Here is an 8263-nt window from a genome sequence, read left to right as displayed (position 1 = left end):
CTGGTGGCACGTAGTAGCGGGAGGAACTGAAGTGTAATGAACCGCCACCTGTTTGACAGTGACTTTTACTCAACTGTTCTTTGTCGTTTTTTAAAAAAAATCAGAAGCGCTTAAGTCCACCCGAACAATTTACCTTTTATGATTGTCTCTCCTTTTTACAGTAAACGTGTGTGCTATTTGCAAAAAGCGCATTAAAGCTTCCGTCGGTATGATTGAGAAGAGACTTGGCCTTGGAATTTGGAGCCCCTCCCTTTCCGCTCAGCTTCTGCCCTGCCTCCAAAGCCCCTCCCACTCCCTGGCTGCTCAGCTCCAGTTCTGCCTCCATGGCCCCTCCCTCTCCGCTCAGCTCCAGCCTCCAATGCCCCTCCCCCTCCCGCTCCGATCAGCTCCAGCCCCGCTTCCAAAGCCCCTCCCCTCTCTCTCCGCTCAGCTCCAGCTCCAGTTCCGCCTCTAAAGCCCCTCCCCGCAGACGAGACTGCTGTACACGTTATAAAATATCAACGTTGCTGGCCAACAAACAAGCAGGAATAAATCTTTTACACACTAGCACGCACTTAGTTCACTTATTATTTGCTTTGATGTTTGTCGTGAATAGTTTTTAAATAAGCAGTAAACCACATATGAGAACATTTACCTATAAGAACACATAAATATTAGGATAAACATCAAACGATACAGCTGGCCACTTCACAAAGATATTTTCAGCAACTTTCCAATAAAGCGATGCTAACCAGTAGCCTGACTGCAGCATCACAGTAAAATGAGAACTGTACTACAGAGTTACTGTAAGCATTACCATCTTTAGCTTGGTTTAGGATTTTTCCAAATCAAAAATAAATCGAGCAGGGGTAATTATCCACCTGTCAATCAGATATGTAGCCACGATTTTGCAGGGATTTTGAATTCTTCAGGCCCTGTAGCTCTTTCCACCCTCTGAAAAGCTGCTCTGATGTTTATCCTTTTGGCTTGCTTTTCTTCATGCATCATCTGTTTACTTGTTTTTGTCCTATAAGTCCTCTACCAAAAAGGAGGGATATGCTGTTTTTTCATTGATGGTGGTTGTTTATCCGCCGTTGCATTCACAATGGTCCTGAAGCCGCTCACTGATTGAAAGCATGCGCGTGCACGTTGACATGCCGTCAGACACTTCTCCTGGCTCTGATTGGCTGTTTGAGTGTCAGCATGGCAGATTCTTGCAAATTGGTTCTCCAGCGACTCTCAAAGACAAGCATGTTGCTTCGATTGAAGAAAGAACAAGGCATAATCTCTGCACAACTCTGGAAGGTGAGATCTGCATTTTGTCCAGGTGCGACTTCACATGCTGTGTTCATGCTGAAAGAATTAGACAACATACAAGTCTAACAGATACCTACTACCTACAGCCAGTGCTCAAAGTGGGGAAACTGTGACAGTATTCACTCACATGTTGGCATGCACATTGGCCGATATCAGCAAATCATTGAGTATTACATTCTGAATTTCTACAGTGAATAAAATATACTAGGACATATTGATGTTCACAACATATAGTTATTTACTCAAAGTGACCATTTTACAAACTACTTAATCATTATAGGCCTATAATAATGGGCTATAAAATAATTTTAGAATGTCTGTATGGTACTGTGTATGTGTGTGTTGTTATATTTGTGAACACAAAATACATCATTTGATCCTTTGACCAACATAAGGGGCCATTTATCTTTACTAATATTATTGTTAACGTAGTTGGCAGCAGTAACGGTAGTTTCGAGTGTTTATTGATGCATCAAAGGTTTCCTCTCTGCTAGGAGTGGTGCTAACATTAGCTTGCCTGCCTGCATTTACTAGGCCCCCTGGTTCTAATACTGGTGTCGTTGTCTGACTCACGTGTTCTCTTTCTGGCCTTTTGGAGAAGGGCCAAAATCTAAATATTACTTAGACTAGCATTAACGTTATTTGTATTAGACTGGTTGAGAAAACGGGAACAGGTGAGCATCACATAGTGCCCCTTGGGTAATGAAGTTTACATAGGGTCATTACGCATTACCCACAACCTGATATGGATACCATTAGCGCAAGTGCTAATGGTACTATGAGCGCAGCCATCGGCGCATGCGCAGAGCCCACCATAGAACAGCGCCCTCTCATCATCACGGAGAGTGACGTGAAGAGAGTGTTTAAAAGGGTGAATACCAGGAAGGCAGCGAGACCAGACGGTATCTGCGGGAGAGCCCTCAAAACCTGCGCAGACTAGCTAGCACCGGTATTCACCGACATCTTTAATCTCTCCCTGATGCTCAGTATTGTCCCGTCCAGCTTCAAGCAATCCACCATCGTCCCTGTCCCGAAGAAACCTTGACCCTCCGGCCTCAATGACTGCCGCCCTGTTGCCCTCACATCAGTCGTGATGAAGTGCTTTGAAAAGCTAGTCAGAGATTTCATCACATCTTCACTGCCAGCCTCCATGGACCCACTGCAGTTTGCATACCGCCACAACCGCTCCACTGATGATGCAATTGCACATCTGCTCCACACCACACTGACCAACCTGGACAAAGGGAGGGGTAATTATGTTAAAATGCTGTTTGTCGACTACAGTTCAGCATTTAAAACTATCATCCCCTCCCTACTCACTACTAAGTTGGAGGATCTAGGACTGCATACATCCCTGTGCGACTGGATCTCCAACTTCCTAACAGACAGACCACAATCAGTACGGGTGGGCATTTGTGTCTCATCCACCCTCACCCTCAGCACTGGAGCTCCTCAGGGTTGTGTCCTAAGCCCCCTGCTCTACACACTGTACACCTACGACTGCACAGCCACTTCCAGCTCCACCATCATTGTCAAGTTTGCTGACGACACCGTCGTCATTGGCCTGATCTCGGACAACAATGAGAGGGCCTACCTGGAGTAGATTAAATACCTGGAAAACTGGTGCCAGGAAAATAATCTCCTCCTAAACATCAGTAAGAGAAAGGAGCTGATCGTGGATTGCAGCAAGAAGCAGGAGTGGCACTACCAACCTGTGGGGATCAGTGGAACCACGGTGGAGAGAGTAGATAGTTTCAGTTACCTTGGTGTTCACATCTCGCAGGACCTGTCCTGGTCCCGCCATACCAGCTCCCTGGCAAAGAAGACTCGTCAGTGTCTTTACCACCTCAGACGCCTTCAGACTGCCCTCCAAGGTACTGCTGAACTTCTACACCTGCACTATTGAGAGCATCCTCACGGGGAACCTCACAGTCTGGTTTGGGAACAGCACCAAGCAGGAAAGACAAGCGCTCCAAAGGGTGGTGCATTCAGCAGAGCACATCACTCATACGGAACTTTTTGACCTGCAGACCATCTATTACAAGTGGTGCCAGACCAAGGCCAGGAGAATTGTGAAGGACCCCACCCATCCCAACAATAGGCTCTTCTCTCTGTTGAGGTCAGGAAAGTGCTTTCGCTCCCTGAAGACCAAGACAGAGAGACTGAAAAGGAGCTTCTTCCCACAGGCCATTCGGGCCCTGAATCAGGGAAACTGATAAACTGTGGGGACCACCACCACCATGTAACATGTAACTGTAAATATGTTCAATTGCAAGATGGAACTGTACATTGTGTACATACATATATACATATCCATATATACATTGTACATTGTGTATATAAACATAATATACATATATTGTACATACATTGTTAATATATTTTGTATATATATATATATATATATATATAGATATATATTTCTCTATGCACCCCTGTTTTTTTTCCCTCAGTTTGGACAGAGCACTCTCAAACCATTTCACTGTGAGTTATACTGTGTATGACTATGTATGTGACAAATAAACCAAACTTGAAACTTGAAACTTGGAAAGGGCAGAAAAGAATACAGGGAGTTTGTGACAAGTTACGCAAAAGTCACGGTACGCCAGTGAGAGATGTGTAGAAATGCTGGTGTTCTGTCAAAATCTGTGACCACAGAATTCTGTGATTATAGATCAAGCAGCACACAGGTTTCTGATGACTGTTGTCTGAATATGTGACCCCACTGTACAATCATGAGTTAAACACGTGTCAAAATGTTTTTAGGAGTTGTGCGTTTTCTGACAGCTGTATGCTGCTGACTCTCTACTGATCCCAGACAGAAATAACTTTGTAAATGTGAATGTGAGTGTCAGTGGATGATATAACACCTGAAAATGCTTTGTGTTTCTTATTTATTTTGAAGGTACGGTGGGGTCTCATATTCTGACTGCGCATTGACACTCAGTCAATTATTGTTTATTTTCCCTTACAGTAAAATCTGTAAGAATCTGCTAAATGGTGTACGTTAGTGTATGTAAACTGTTTAAGAGCAAGTTATTGTACAGTCTGCAGTCACAAAATTGTAAATTGGACCTTTTGAGACTGCAGAGCAGGCTATGCAGTGGGGGCACAACAGTATCATGTCCATTCCTGATGCTCTAAAGTCACATTTTAGTTACATTTATATAAACTCACTTCACGAAGCTTCACTTAGACCTAAAAACAAACAATCAAGTAAATAAAGCAGTACATGAAGCATTAGGAGTTTGATGTTTGAGGTTTTTTACAGATCTCATGTACTCCTGTTAATATAGGAACAGTTTAACAAATAAAGGTTTGTTTTTTGTTTTTTGTTTTTTTTTGTATAACAGTTACCTACTGCTGCATTAATGATAATGCGGTTATACTGTGTAGCAAAATTGTATTGACCTTGCTGTTGAGTTGGCAGCACCCCAACTATGGCGATACAGTGGCAGCCAAAACGATTACGGACCTAGCTCGGCAGATGTCCAGAATCGATCTGTTCTGATTTCAGAGTTCATTAGTGCACTCTCTCTCTCTCTCTCTCTCTCTCTCTCTCTCTCTCTCTCGCTCTCGCTCTCTGTGTGTGTTCTGTTTTTGCGGATCCGCTAAATTCATGCTGCGGTTTGGAAGCAGCTGGTACCGTTTAGTATGTAAAACATAAATGAACAGGCTACGTTCAGAAAAAACTAACGCATTAGTCCGCGTGCTTTCCTGTGTATCGTGGTGAATTTCACATGAATATTAAACCACTGCAACAGAAAATATCAAATAAGGGATCTCCTGGGCCCGGCATCCTTCCATGCTGCTGTAGGGTGTCACCGATAAAGCACCACTTGCCATCGACGGCAGGTTCAGCAGCCGTCCAGCCTCTTCAATCGTGTTGGGCCTGCCAGGCTGATCACCTGCCTCACATTCCTGATTCAAATGCCAACACTCTCTCTCTCTCTCTCTCTCTCTCTCTCTCTCTCTCTCTCTCTCTGGGAGAGAGTGGAAGAATGCGAGTCCAAGTTATAGTGTAGGGCTATTCGTGTCGTCAACGCTGAGGAAAGTTCGACAGATGAATTTTATTGGTTTTTTTTTTAAACATATGTTGTATGTGTTAAGCACTTTTATCACAGGAGCAGAACCGAAAGTCTCATCAAGTCAAAAAATACGAAGCAAAAAAACCCCAAAAAACCCGTGGTGACCCCGCATCTAGCCGTAGCACACATCCCCCTGTCCCCTGTGGTGCTCACGGATAATAACTCAAATCTTTATTCCAGATCACCACTGTGCTCTGGGGAAATATACAGGGATGTTTTCTCTCTTTTATTCAGCGACGGCAACAGATTACAAAGTCTCGAATTCATGGGGCGTGCAAGAATTATTTAAAGTGTGGCTGTCTCGAAACCCAAAATATACTGCACATTTTCTGGTTAGTAGCATCCCCATGCCTAAGTGTGGCCAATGTTTTGGTGGGGCGCTTCCTACACTGGGATATAGTTATGCATTTTAGTCAGTGAAACACTCTAAACCTGTGAAACACTCTAAACCAGTGAAACACTCTAAGCTTGTGAAACACTCTAAGCCTGTGAAACACTCTAAGCCAGTGAAACACTCTAAGATTGTGAAACACTCTAAGACAGTGAAACACTCTAAGCTTGTGTCAACTGCGTAGTGGTAGAGAGCATGGAAGATCTCCACTGCTAAACGAAGTCGCATTTGCCCATTTTAGTATTTTCACTTTGTTGTTCAGTCCGTTGGATACTTCTAACTTTTTAATAATCTTGATTTCATTATACTTATCTAAGGCTGTATTGCTTTGGTGGGTTCACCTTATCTTTTAAAACTGATTGTTTTATTTGAGAATACTGGCTCAATTCCAGCATCTCATACAGAAACAATAAAATCTGATACAAACACATAAAAAAATAGTGACTTTAATTGTTTGCTACAGTCTATCTATCTATCTATCTATCTATCTATCTATCTATCTATCTATCTATCTATCTATCTATCTATCTATCTATCTATCTATCTATCTATCTATCTATCTATCTATCTATCTATCTATCTATCTATCCACACACAGTCTGGACTGGTAATACTGTTTCTCTATTTTTTTTTATTTCTCTTTTTCTCTCTCTATGTGTATATACGTATGTACGCGTTTACATTGTGCACTAGCTATATCGTTTGTATGTTGTATGACGATGCAGTGCGCTTGTGCCGCCGCATTAACTGTCTTATTTACGGTAATTAGACAGAGAGGGCGGGGTTTAGGGCAACTAGCGCTCCGCCGTGTGTCACTGCGCTCCGAGACGTAGTCCGCAGTAGACCCCTTACACCGAACAGGTAAGAGAAAATATTTAATTATTTTTGAAAAGCCATATTACAGAGGCAAAATGGACAGCATATTTTACGTGTCTGCATCTGTCATTTACAAAAGCAGTTATACATTATAGTTGTTTTCTTTAATCTGTGCATTTACAGATTTACGTGGTTTTGTTCATCTCCAGCACGCATTGCTCTTCTTTGTGTAAAGGCATTGTGACATTTTTTTTTCTGACCAAAATATGCCCTTGCAATATTAATCGAACTTTTGTAGCTTACACCTTGATTAGATCATAAACATTTCTCAGAGGATTTAATGAATTTAGCGGTAGGTCTTCGAAAGATTATATATACACTTGCAGATTATAATTGTGGATGTTTCAAATTAATAGTTGCCTTATTAATTTCGTGTACTAAATCATTTTTATTGTGCTGATATATAAAGATAACGTGAACTGACAGTAGCATCTGAGATGATGTTGAGATCATTTTCTTCTTGCGTTATATGCTTGTTGCAGAACGGCCGGGGGGGGGGGGGTCAGGGGAGCGGGGATGGGGTGTCTGCTGCGGAGAACCGGTAAAGATTGAACACCGCCTGTTCCAAGTCCAGCATCGGTGGTGCTGAAACAGCGAGCAAAATCGCACTTCCATTACCTATTTCGTTTAGGCAAAATCATCTCGATAATTTTATGTGTAACGAAAGTAAAATTCCAAGGTTTTCTTTCTTCGCTTTTGATTCCTCGAATAGACGTGTTAAGGGTTACCACCTGACTGTTTTAGGAAAAAGACTACAGATTACACAGATATTCCATCTAAAACGAATTTACGGGAGACGCACAAATTCATGATCGGTGCGAAACGCATCAGTGTAGGCTACAGTCGTCGATTAAGCCTCGCGCCAGCGTATTTCACAGCGTCACGCTACGGAACGCCTTCCTTCATGTTACTTTATGCGTCCCTGCGTTGTCGCCCGGTCGGTCCACGCGTGTAGGCTCACGGGATCCTTCGCGACTGTGTTAGACGGTAGCAAGCTGCACGCAGCACTCTACGCAAGGTGACTAATGTCTGCGCAGTCCCCACGTCGCAAGCTCCGAAAGCACGCGCCCGCTGTCTTATCATAGGCCGTGCTGTTGTTTGTTGATTTCTCAAAACGTGGCGGAGTCCTATCAGATAAACATCAGGACTGTCGCGCAACTGGTTGTTATCCGCGTGTCAGTGCTTTCATCAGGTGTGTAAACGGGAGAAAACACATCTGAAATGAAGCACATCAAGATGTAGAGCAACCTCCCCCTCCCCATCTATCTATCTATCTATCTATCTATCTATCTATCTATCTATCTATCTATCTATCTATCTATCTATCTATCTATCTATCTATCTATCTATCTATCTATATATCTATCTATCTATCTATCTGTCTGTCTGTCTGTCTGTCTGTCTGTCTGTCTGTCTGTCTGTCTGTCTGTCTGTCTGATAGATGAAGGATGTTTCTCTACTTTCAAGTGAAGCATGCCTGGAGAGACTAAATGAAAAGGTTTTTTTGTATGTGCTACATCCTGAAGGTCCTAGCTGCAACATGGCAGCCGTTGCACATGCAGTCCTTCACACTGCCCTTGATTGGCGATGATGATTATCTTGAACATGCTGG

At 42.9% G+C, this 8263-nt stretch overlaps 1 protein-coding gene across 19 annotated transcripts in view; it reads left to right on the top strand.

The window, feature by feature from the left end:
• Positions 1-6579: 6579 nt before the first annotated feature.
• The window catches only part of map2 (microtubule-associated protein 2), an 86307-nt gene continuing 84623 nt past the window's right edge, over positions 6580-8263 (top strand). For all 19 annotated transcript variants that reach the window (XM_035535890.1, XM_035535941.1, XM_035535926.1 and 16 more), the window contains exon 1: positions 6580-6636. The gene's annotated coding sequence lies outside the window, so the exon portion shown is untranslated. The remainder of the gene's footprint in view (positions 6637-8263) is intronic.

Source organism: Electrophorus electricus, chromosome 2 (assembly GCF_013358815.1).
Source record: "Electrophorus electricus isolate fEleEle1 chromosome 2, fEleEle1.pri, whole genome shotgun sequence".
NCBI lineage: Eukaryota > Metazoa > Chordata > Actinopteri > Gymnotiformes > Gymnotidae > Electrophorus > Electrophorus electricus.
This window is presented reverse-complemented; position numbering and strand designations above follow the sequence as displayed.